General features: G+C 46.8%; 1 protein-coding gene across 7 annotated transcripts in view; it reads right to left on the minus strand.

Moving 5' to 3' along the window:
- HP1BP3 (heterochromatin protein 1 binding protein 3) overlaps positions 1–12,577 on the minus strand; it is an 86,005-nt gene that overhangs the window by 15,952 nt on the left and 57,476 nt on the right. The gene's annotated exons all lie outside the window — the stretch shown is intronic.

Genomic DNA, 12,577 nt, shown 5'->3' on the forward strand with positions numbered 1-12,577 from the left:
TAAAATGGATAGAGTATCCATTGTGAACGATCTCTAGGACCCATCAGACCAATGTTATGGGTTCCCAGGTGCTGCGGAACGTTGCCAACTGGTGGCCAAATGGGTGGCTAGTGATGGTTGGTAGTAGCAGTTGCGAGGAGTGGTCTGTCGACACCATGACCAACACATCACAATTGGTGTGGTTTACATCTTGAAATTTTTTTCTTTTAGTCTGTGGCTCATAGTAGCGTTAAGCCAGATATTGGGAGGTGCATGGTTTGCGCTGGGGCTGTGGACGAAACTTCCTCTTTTGTCCTTGAGCGTAGATGCTCAGCGAACAGAGTGGCTCGAGAATCCTTCAGGGCATGAATGGAGGCATCAGTCTTTTCCATGAAAGGAACAACAGTTACGGAAAGGTTAATAAGTCTTTTCTTCTTAGAGTGCTTGCTTATGTCCGTTCCAATATAGGTGATTCCCAAGCAGTCAGTCAGGTGGTGGAACCGGAACATGAACCATGAATGCAGCTGATGAAGCCTGCAATCTCGTGGACTGTGCCGTTAGGCGTGGGGGAGCCAACTTCGGCAGGTCATAGCACATGTGGATGCAGGACATTATCCAGGAAGAGATCCTCTGTGCCAAGACTGAGTTGCCCTTCATCCTTTCTGCAACGGCAACGAATAGCTGGGTGGACTTTCGAAAGGGTTTGGTCCTCTCTACATAAAAGGCCAGAGCACGTCTAATGTTCAGAGAGTGCAGCCTCTGTTCCTCTTTATTTACATGGGGCTTAGGAAAGGAGACTGGAAGAAAGATGTCTCGACGACTGTGGAAATGGGAGACCATTTTCGGAAGGAAGGACGGGTGTGAACGAAGCCAAACTTTGTCCTGGAAGAAGAGCATGTAGGTTGGTTCGGAGTGAGGGCCCAGATCTCTGAAACCCTCCTGACCAAGGTGATGGCCACCAGAAGGGCGGTTTTCCAGGATAAATAAATCAAGGTGTTAGACCCGCAACAAGAGACTCCCTACGAGGCAGGGGAGCAGGCAGATAACAGGACACAACATTGGTATATAATCCACAAATACTCTATTACTTACAAAATAAACCACTCACTCCACATTCATAACCCAAGCGTACTATACCAGAGTCTGAAGATCAGAACTCAAGTCCCAATGGCCAGTCGACGTTCAATCTGATCACAAGATGCGGAGAGCCAGCATTACCACATCTTAATCTAAACAGGGCTCTGGATCCACGAACAACTCCAAATTGCGAATGTATCGAACATCCTTTATAATCCACTCCGTCTCATCATCAGTTGTCTGGGCAATTTCAAAGAGAGAGTTCTGGGCAAATTAACAAAACCGAAGATGTTTAGAAACAGTCCCAGGCCTAAGATGTTCCTCTTTCACAAATTCCAAACTGCTGCTCCGTGGGGCTTAACCTTCTAGACTCATAGGCAATCGGTATTGACTTCCCCTTGTCCATTTCTTGCATCAACACTGCTGCAAGTCCCTGTTGGGTCGCCAACAACAACAACTTGTTTATCTCGGGGAATTTCAATCCTGGGGCTTGTACCAGAGCTTGTTTTAAATCACAGAAAGCTTTTTCTTGTTCGGGCCCCCACTCCCATTCTACTTTCTCTTTTTAATAAATGCCACAAGGGTCGAGTTATAATGGCAAAATTCCAAATGTGTTTCCTTAAATAGTTAAGCCCTCCTAACATTACCCTCAATGCATGAGAGTCCTCTGGCCTGGATAAATTCATCAATGACTTCACCTTTTATTGATTTATCTGAATTCCTTGCTCCCCTAGAGTCACCTCCAAATAATTCACCCTCCTTTGCACTAATTAGGCTTTTTCTTATTAGCCTTAAAACCGGTTTCCTGGACGAGTCTCAACACCTTTTTAGTCACCTCCGCCTCAGTGTTTCCCCCCAAACGAATATGTTATCTACATATGAGGTGACATTTTCCCGATCCTCTTTGGATAACTGATCCAGCATTTGCACGACGTGTTGGTGTGCAATAGCCAGGGCACAATGTAAACCCTGGGGGATTCTTTTGAATAATTACTGTTGTCCCTTAAAGGTAAATGCAAAGCAGGCCCAAGGATCGGGGTGCAGAGGGATGGCAAAAAAATAATAATTTGCCAAATCTATAACAGAGAACCATTTAGGGGCCCCCTGTATTCATGCCATCATTTGAGGTAGATCTGCTACTATTGGTGCCATGGGGGGGATGTTGCGGGGGGAGCTTTATTAATTTGTCTAAAATCCACTGTCAATCTCCAATCTCCTGAAGCTTTTAGTACGGGCCAAATTGGGCTACTGTATGCAGAATTCCCCTTTTCAAAGCACTCCCTGTTCTAATGATTCAACTATTTTTTCAATTCCTGCCTCTGCTTGCACAGAATATTTATACTGTCTCTGTGGTGGCACGTCATCTCCCACAATTTTAACACATGCTTTAATTTTACCACATTCTACTTTATTCTTAGTCCATCCATCAGGAAACTCCTTTACCCATATATCCTGTTGATTCAGTGTAATCTCCTCCACTGCTTCTGCAGCACATATTCTTGGAATGTACCCTGCTGTCAGGCTGCCTTCCGTCAAGCCGGGCACACGCCACAGAACTCCATTAGTTAAATCCAAACCCAACCAATTCCTCTTCAAAAAAAGGCGTCCCTTCTATGCATCCGAAGAAGTGGGCTGTAGCCCACGAAAGCTTATGCTCTAATAAATTTGTTAGTCTCTAAGGTGCCACAAGTACTCCTGGTCTTTTTGCGGATACAGACTAACACGGCTGCTACTCTGAAACCTATTATTAGTGGCTCAGCTGCCTGATTTATCTGAAGCATTTGTTCTTTACAACAAAAATCCCCCACTCTCTCTCTGGGTATAGCTATTTCTATTGAATGATATATCTTTCCTGTCACTCCTTCCCCAATAAAGGAGGCTGCTGTAATGGTTTCAGACACATATCAAGTCAAATCACAACTTCTATTTACAATATTTGCACCAGCCCCACTATCCAATAGGTCATCTTTGGGTTCATTATCTCCCACAATGACAGTTATCCTAGGCCTCCCGTTCGAGTCCCATCTTAATCTAGTTATCTCCCACTCCTGGGGACCCATTTCCCATGGGAGCAACTTGTCATCGGGGCTTCCCTATAGGGTAGGTTTCTCTGAATCCTCAACTTGCACAGCTGCAACTCTTTTCTGCTCCTTAGACATTTCTTCTTCCATCCTTTGCATTTCTTTGATTAACTCATCAGTATGTCTCCCATTCCACTTATCCATATTTACTCCCCTCAATTTCAAATACCTCCAAGCAATATTTCAAATCACACCTACTCCCTTCTGGGGCTCATTCTGATTATTCCACCCTCTACCACAGCCTCTTTCTCTCTCACGGAATTCTAATCTATAAGCACTCTCATTTGAATACGTTATTGCTTCAACAAAGGGTACTCTGGGTTTCAATACTTCTACCTTTCATCATTCGTTGGCACATTATCCAGTGCTCCAGTTCATCCATAATAGTTAACCCCTTGTCCTGGGCTGCTTGGTTCACCAAACTAGTAGACATTGCTAATATATTCCTATCCAATCCCTCAAACACATCATTCCAAAATTCCCTCTGATTCAAATAAACTGACATTAAAGAATCAGCTGTGATGTGTCTGGCAACCTCTGTCCTGGGGTTAGTCACAGTTGTATCTCTCCAGCCAATAACCCCAACATTATTCTACTTAACAGGTAATCCCTGAACGAATCCCCAGGCTTCATGTAATCTGCACTGGATAGCACCTTCATAGGTCTTTGACCTATCTCTTTCCCTAACAACATAATAAACTGCAATATCTGCCGGTGTGCTTCTGGCTGCCTATCCAAAGCATTTTTCACTCGATCTACTGCCTGTCTAATCTCTCCAGTGGTAGCTGCCCTGATCAACCTATAAAATTAACTCATATTTAAATTCTCCATTCCTCTTAACTCTGCCCACTGTACTAGCCGTATAACTAGATTTTTCATATTCACTAGGTCTAATGACTTTGCCATCAACTGTAAGTCTGATGAACTCGCAGGAATTATTTGTGTCTGTTCTGACTGTATATCCCCCACTGCATCCCTAACTGTAGCAGTGATAGAAAGGAGATCAACCGACTTTTCTGGCTTAGGCTCTCCAGGCCAGTTTCTTATCTCTTCCCTCAGCTTAGTATAAAGCCCCTCTTGAGGCTTTTCCTTTTGACTCCCCCCCACCCTTCCGGATCTTCTCCATACCAAACGTCTCCATTGCACTTTTCACTGAAATCCCAATCTCTGGTCTCCTTGGCACACAGCCACCACTTGTAGTCCCTTCATTTTCAATTCTCTCTTTAATGCTGCAATGGTTTTCTGACACAAACTGTGAGAAGCACTTACAATCTCCTCTTCCTTTTTCTTAGTCAGTTCTCGAATTAACGCCTTCATTCCTACCACTTGATTTTCTAATTTATCCTTATTTGCCTTAATCTTTTCCAGTTCACTATTTTGTTTCCCCATTTGGTCTAACTGGATTTGCATTATCTGTGCGTGTCTTGCTTCCCGCTACAAATTTTCCTGGCAGTTTTAGAGTTCTCTTGTAGTGTCTGTAACTTTGCACAGATTTCCCCCTTACATACAATTGCCTTTTTTACAGCCTGCTACAACAGCCACACTACAGCCATTTGCTTTTTCCTGGCATATGTACAGATGTACATATTTCTCAAACATGTTTTCTAAGTTCTCAATTGTTTCACCGGGCTCCACTGCACCATCCATCCAAGGGCACGTCCCAAATGCAACAATCTCCTTTTCTAACAGAGAAGGGGCTTTAACTTTAATCCACTGGGGTGCCGCCCCCACCCCATTACTTTTCTTCTTAGGCAGTGTTTTAAACATTGTTACAACAACACTGCGCACACACACACACACTGACTGTAGTTCTCCATGTGATATCCCCCCCGCTCATGCGTATTTTTTTTTCCCCCTTACAAATTCCACAAATAAAGGACTCCCCCAACACTAAGACTCAGTCTCGAAATCCGGCACTCTTTAATGTCTCTCCCCCTCCCCGGCAATTCTCTACAAAGTGTTTATCTCAGGAATATATATATATATCTCCATGTAATAGGCCTAGTGTGGATGAAGTGTGCTTGACGTGAGTTGTGTGTTGACAACCGAAGCAAGAATTTGAGGTTTTAAGCAGTCAAGAGCTGTTTGTGAAAAATAACTTTATGAGAAAGATGAAGAAATACCAGATAAGGAAATAACATTAGGGGCATTGCCATGATAATGTACCTGCTGCAGTTGTAAACAAGAATTGGGGATAGAGGAACAACTTCGGCCTGGGATGGTTTCTAAACATCTTGGGTTTTGGCAATTTGCCCAGAACTGTCTCTTTGAAATTGCCCAGACAACTGATGATGTGACAGAGTGGCTTATAAAGGATGTTCGATACACTCGCAATTTGGAGTCGTTCATGGCTCCATAGCCCTGTTTAGATTAAGATGTGGTAATGCTGGCTCCCCGCATCCTGTGATCGGGCTGAACGTTGACTGGCCACCGGGACTTCAATTCTGATCTTCAGACTCTGGTGTAGTATGCTTGGGTTATGAATGTGGAGTGAATGGTTTATTTTGTAAGCAACAAAGAGTATTTGTGGATTATATACCAACACTGTGTCCAGTATCTGCCTGCTCCCCTATCTCGTAGGGAGACTCCTGCTGCAGGTCTAACACAGGAACATGTTGCTAATGGCTCGAACAGCAGCCCAGTCAATGGAGATCGTACCAGGTTGAGAACCCAGTAAGGCAGAGACTGGTGCACCTGCGGATACAGGTGCTCCAAGCCCTTTAAGAACCAAGAGCTAATGGGGTTGGAGAACACAGATATGCCTGTCAGGGTTCCCTCCCCACTCTGAACTCTGGGGTACAGATGTGGTGACCCGCCTGAAAGACCCCCTATGCTTATATTCCACCAGCTTAGGTTAAAAACTTCCCGAAGGCACAAATTCCTTTCCTTGTTCTTGGACGGTATTGCTGCCACCACCAAAGTGATTTAAACAAACATTCAGGGAGGGGTCACTTGGAGCCCTATCCCCCCCAAAATGTCCCCCCAAGTACCTTCATCCCCTTTCCTGGAGAGGCTTGAGAATAATATACCAACCAAATAGGTTATTAAGGTGAGCACAGACCAGACCCTTGGGTTTTAGGACACTTAAAAACCAATCAGGTTCTTAAAAGAAGAACTTTATTATAAAAAAAAGCAAAAGAAGCACCTCTGTAAAAATCAGGATGGAAGGTAATTTTACAGGGTAATAAAAAGACTTAAAGCACAAAGGATTCCCCTCTAGGCTTAACTTTAAAGTTACAAAACAGGAATAAACCTTCCTCTTAGCTAGGGAAAATTCACAAGCTAAAAACAAAAGATAACCTAACGCATTTCCTTGCTATTACTTACAATTTCTGGAATTTTAGATGCATCATTTCAGTAGGAGCTGGATTACCTGCTTGGTCTCTCTCTTTGTCTCAAGTGGGAACACAAAAAGAGCACAACCAACCCCCCCCCCCCCGATTTGAAAGCATCTTCTTTCCCCATTGGTCCTTCTGGTCAGGTGCCAACTAAGTTATTTGAGCTTCTTAACCCCTTACAGGTAAAGGAGGGATTTTATGCGACCCTTAGCTGTATGTTTATGACACTGCTGTTCACTGGTGGGGGGGGGGGGAGGAAGAGGGGAGAGGAGAATGCTGACTCTGATGGAAGATACTGTAAGACCTTCCCCCTTCAGGTGGAGCAGGTAGTCCAGGATAAAGGGGAGTGTGGCCTCCAAGGGAGGGACCCCCTTTCTGAAGTGTCCAGAGTGAGAACCTTTTACACTTTGCTAGATTGATTGCTTTCTATCAGAATGGCCTACTACCCATAAGGACTGCTTGAACCAGTGCCCAAGCATCCCAGTTCTGTTTCGCTCAGTCACAAAGATGCCAAGCCGTCAGATACAGGGATTCCACATTTGGGTGGAGCAGGCGGCCGTGGTCCTGGGAGATAAGATCTGGCCACAATGGAAGACCAACGAGGGTATCTATCAAGAGGTCCAGCAAGGTTGTGAACCAACACCGGTGCGGCCATGCCGTCCCTATGAGAATCATGTGTGCTTTGTCTCTTTTGACCCTGAGGACCATCTTGTGGATAAGAGGTGTGGGAGGAAAGGTGTAAAGAAGCCTGCTCCTCCCCCCCCCAATGGCAGACGGAAGGAATCCGAGAGAACGCCCAGGCTGTGCCCCAGCTATGAGCAGAACTGGGCGCATTTCCTGTTGCTTCTGATTGCAAACAGGTCCACCTGGGGAAATCCCCACTTCCAGAAAATAGCCTCCAGGATGGAGGTTAGAGAGACCACTTGTGATGACTGGTGAAGGACCTGTTCAGATAGTCTGCTAGCCCGTTCTGCGAGCCCGGAAGATAAGCAGCCTCCGGGTGAATGGAGTGGGCTAAGCAGTAGTCCGAGAGTTTCAACGCCTCACGGTACAGGTGAGAGGATCAGGATCCCCATTGTTGTTTATATAGAACATTGCTGAGGTGTTGTCCATGAGGACCGACACAGATCTGCCTCGGAGCTTGAGGCAGAACATTTGACAGGTAAGGTGCACTGCCCCCAGTTCCCTGACGTTGATCTGCTCGTGTAACTCCTCTGGTGTCCAGAGACCCTGTGTCCTGGGAGGCCCCAGCTGGGGTCCCCACCCCATAACTGAGGCATCTGTGACCAGTTCTACTGAAGGTGTGGGTCTTGCAAAGGGAACATCAGCACACACTATGCCTTTATCCTGCCACCACTGAAGGGCTTTGAGTCTCATCAGAGGAAGAGTAACCACTCTGTCTAGCAGGTGTCGACCTGGTATGTATACTGATGCCAGTCACAGTTGGAGAGGGTGGAGTCTGAGACATGCATGCTGCACCACATATGTGCAAAAGGCCATATTCCCCAGGAGCTTTAGACAGTTCTTTGTTGTGGTGGTGGGGCACACTTTCAGGCTTTGTATAAGAGCGGAGATGGCCCTGACTGCGGTAGTGAGGCCTTGCCCAATTCACCTCGAGGACTGCTCCTATGAATTCTATCTTTTGGACGGGCATGAAGGTGGACTTCTGTTCGCTGATCAGGAGTCCCAGGCTCTTGAAAGTAGACAGTATGAAGTCCACATGTTGTTCCACTAGTACCTTGGACCAACTGCTTACCCACCAGTCGTCCAGATAATGATAGACCTGCACCCCTCTCCTCCTGAGGAAGGCTGCCACCACCACCATGCATTTTTGGGAAAACTCTTGGAGCTGTTGATAGGCCGAAGGGTAGAACTTGAACTGATTGATAGTGGTTATGGTTTACCACAAACCAAAGGTATCTTCTGTTCCTCGGAAGATAGCTATATGGAAGTACACGTCTTTTAGGCTGAGGGCGGCATACCAGTCCCCCGGACCTTGGGAAGGAATAATCGAGGCCAGGGAGACCATGTGGAACTTGAATTTCTTTAAGAACTTGTTGAGGTTTCTGAGGTCTAGGATAGGCCTGAGATCCCTGTTGGGACTTTGGGATCAGGAAGTAGCAGGAGTAAACCCCTTGCCTCTTAGCTCCATGGGAACCTCCTTCACTGTCCCCACCCTTAGGAGTGACTGCACCTCCTGGGCCAGGAGATTTTCATGAGAAAGGTCCCTGAAGAGGGATGGGGTAGAGGGGTTGGAAGGAGGGGAGGAAAAAAAAAAAAACTGCATGGTGTATCACACTACTACTGTGCAAAGCACTGTGTGATGTTGCCCCACGCCTGATAAAAGTAGGACAAACGGTCCACAAACATAGGGGTAAGATCCAGGTTCTGGGCTGGTGCACCATCTTCGGGCACACCCTCAAAAGTTTTGCTTATTGCCTGATGGCTGTTTCGCGGGTGCAGATGTTGAGGCTGCAGAGGAGTGAGGGGCCTGTCTTTTCCTGAAACCCTATTCCTCCTCTGCTAGAAGTCTTGCTTCTGGTGGGACTGGTAAAAAACAGCCCATGGGCTGCAGCTTATAGTATTTCCGGGATGGGGTCAGACTGTGGAGGCCCAATGATTTCTTTTAGGCTATGCAGCCAGGCATCTGTTTGTTCAGAAAATAAGGAAGGATCACCCTTTGAACAGGAGGTCCTGGACTGTCTGCTAGACTTCATAGGGGAGGCCCGACAACAGAAACCAGGAACTTTTCCTCATTACAACTCCGGTGGCCATCACCTAGGCTGCCGCATCTGCGGCGTCTAGGACCACTTGGAAGGCTATGGCCCTGCCCTCTTCTGCCATGGCTGTAAACTCTGCCCTATTCAGATGGCAGGAGCTCTTTGAATTTCTGGATCACCGACCAGGAATTAAAATTGTAGTGACTAAATAGAGCCTGGTGACTCACGATTCTTAGCTGGAGGCCCCCGTGGAGTAAATTTTCCTCCCAAGGAGGTCCAGCTTTTTGGCCTCTTTAGCCTTCGTGATGGACCCTGCTGCCCCTACCTCTCCTTCTTGTTGGCCACACCGACAACCAAGGAGCCCAGTGGAGGATGAGTGTACAGATGTTCATAATCCTTATGGGAGATGAAATACTACTTCTCCACCTGTTTGGCCATAGGCTGGAGAGAGGCCACAATGCCCTTATAGGCTGCAGGATGGCCTTGTTCAGGGGCAAGGCAACTCTTGCTGGCCCTGAAGAAGTCAAAATGTCTACCAAAGCCAGGGCTGACTCAGCAATCTCCTCCACCTGGAAGTTAAGGTTCTGAGCCATCTGACGCAGGAGCTCTTGGTGTCATCCTGCATCGGGGCTATGGCCATACCCATCAATACTTTGTCAGGAGAAGATAAGAAAGTGGCTTGGACTGCCACCAGTGCCTGTACCTCCTCTGGCCCTGGTGGGTCTCCTGCCAGTGTGGCAGGAGGGTCCCTGATTTCTGCACCAGGAACAGATCCTCTTTCCGATGGAGACGCCCTCGTCTCAGAGAGTGCAGAGAATGAATGTCCCCCATGGGAGCCCTGAACCATGTGCAGCCAAGGGGTCCACATCATCCACTGAGGCCATATCAATGCGGAGTCTCTGATTTGCCTGGGGTCCAGTCCCTCACAAGGCATATGATTCCACCTGCAATTCGGAGACTGAGGACCCGCTTCTAGGCAACCAGGGCAATGCCTCATGGCGCCAAATAATCCTGCCGCGATGGAGATGTGGCACCGGTGCGGTGAGCGTGGCCTTGGTGCTGAGTCTCCGGACTATGAGCGGGATGGGGGCCGGTGCCTTGCCATTATCGTGGGCTTGCCCCAGGACTGGCGCTTGCCCTCTTTGGGCCGGCCCCTGCGGAGCCTGACTTTTCCCCTGAACCGAGGCCTGCAAGGAAGGTGGTGCCGGGAGAGTTAGGAGGTTCTGCACTGCCTCGTACACCTCGTCAATATTGCTGCCAGGGGTGTGTCCCCTCCTTGGTTCACCCTACGTGGAAGTCCCTCTGTACTGGATTCGATGTGTCCCTTCCCGGGGCCGGAGTCAACGGAGCCACTTGAATTGCACCCAATTGAGAGTGGACCACCACAGATCGCACTCTCTCCATAATGTTTCTCCAGGGGGAATGCCCTCGTTCAGACTTTGTTTCCCAAAAGGTACTGTGTAATTGTCGCTGACTTCTTGGGTGCCGAAGAAGCATACCAGTGTCGGGAGGAGGCCGGCGCCGGGGAGCCCATGCTATGCTGGGTGTTCTGAATGGCCGTCGACGTGCTCCTGGTAGAGGAAGCACTCAGTGCTGGATTAGGTTGCCACTCTGAAGTGGGATGGAGTGCTGCCTCCATAAGTAGGAATTTTAATTGATCGTCTCTCTCTTTTTTGGTTTGAAGTTCCTACAGATCTGCACTCATCTTGGATATGACCCCTTCCGAGGCACTTTAAACAGCTCTTGTGAGGGTCACTAACTGGCATGTACTTGCGGCACGCCACACAATTTGAAGCCCTGGGACCGAAGCATGTCCTGGGGCTCAGGTGGGAAAGCCCCACAGGGCAAGTGTTTACCAGAAAACTAACTACTACTATACTTATGCTAACTAACTATTTACACTTATCTACAATCTATTTACAGGAAGACTACCACTACCAGGATCACTTGCTGAGCAAGAGATATGAGTGTTCCAGCGACCGCCACAGATGGAAAGAAGGAACTGAAAAGGCAGTGGATTGTTCACGGATCAGCAGCACAGGACGCAAGCATACCTACAGTGGAACACCCATAGGACACTACTTGAAAAAGAACCTGACATCATGATCTCTGAATGACAAGAACAGTAGCCTTAGCCAATCCCCTTTTGCCCTCATTACTAGGCCCCTTTATGGATCAGAGAGCCCTGAATCAAATATTTGATTATGCTGATGCAGATGGGGAGTACAAGATGGGCTATCTCTGGCCCTGTCTCCTGTAAGCATTACAGGAAGACACCAAGCATCACAAACATTTTGAAACAAAGAACCAAAAATGCTAATGTGTCTGGAGATTTGCTTCTGGGTCTGGCAGTGAGTTGACATCTGCTTCATATGACTGCCAGCACAGGTCAAACAATCACACTGTCCAGAAGTGCTCAGATCAACACAACATACTGTAGTTCCTCTGCAAGTGAACGGTTAGAAAAGAAATCTACCTTTGAGTCCCTAAGGCATCACCACTACTCTTAATACAGAATGGTTTACAAGTCACAATCAAATTATAATATCCCATGGAAAGATATTTATACTGTTTCTGGCAATCAAGATGTGCTATGCCTCTTTCAAGTACAACTAACACACAGTCTCTGCCTCAAGCAGTTATCTATCTGACTTAAGATTATAAAATATGGAGAAGTGGGGGTAGCACAAACAAGCAAACTGCTCAAGGTGAAGCATGGGTGCTTCAAGGGCTAGGATTGTGCAACACCCCCGGGTAGGAAGTAAATTTGGAACTGAATTTATTTTGTTGAGCTATATAGTCTCTGAGAATTTTTCCAGAAGTAACAAAAAAGATCACGTATCAGGGGGTAGCCGTGTTTGTCGCTTTTTACAGATCTAGACGAAGAGTCCTGTGGCACCTTATAGACTAACAGACGTATTGGAGCATAAACTTTCGTGGGTGAATACCCACTTTGTCAGATGAATGTAGTGGAAATTTCCAGAGGCAGGTATAATCTAGACTGATTCTTGCCTGCATATTTATACCTCTGGAAATTTCCACTACATTCATCTGACGAAGTGGGTATTCACCCACGAAAGCTTATGCTCCAATACGTCTGTTAGTCTATAAGGTGCCACAGGACTCTTTGTCAAAAAAGATCAATTCAACTGGCTTAAGACAAATAAGAATGGACTATCTAGACTAATAGACTGCTTTAATAAACTATTCTCCTCCCCTAGAAATGGGCTTTAGAGCAAGATGACAAGAATCCATTATGGTTCAGATGGACCAGGCTGCTATAAGCCTTGGAACTCAATGGAAATAATGGGACTTTAAAATCCTGGGAATCTCTGTAGTGTGCTTCTTTCACACAGGATAGTGCTAAGCAGCTGCCTGGCCC

This window comes from Emys orbicularis, chromosome 22, assembly GCF_028017835.1.
Source record: "Emys orbicularis isolate rEmyOrb1 chromosome 22, rEmyOrb1.hap1, whole genome shotgun sequence".
NCBI classification, from domain to species: Eukaryota; Metazoa; Chordata; order Testudines; family Emydidae; genus Emys; species Emys orbicularis.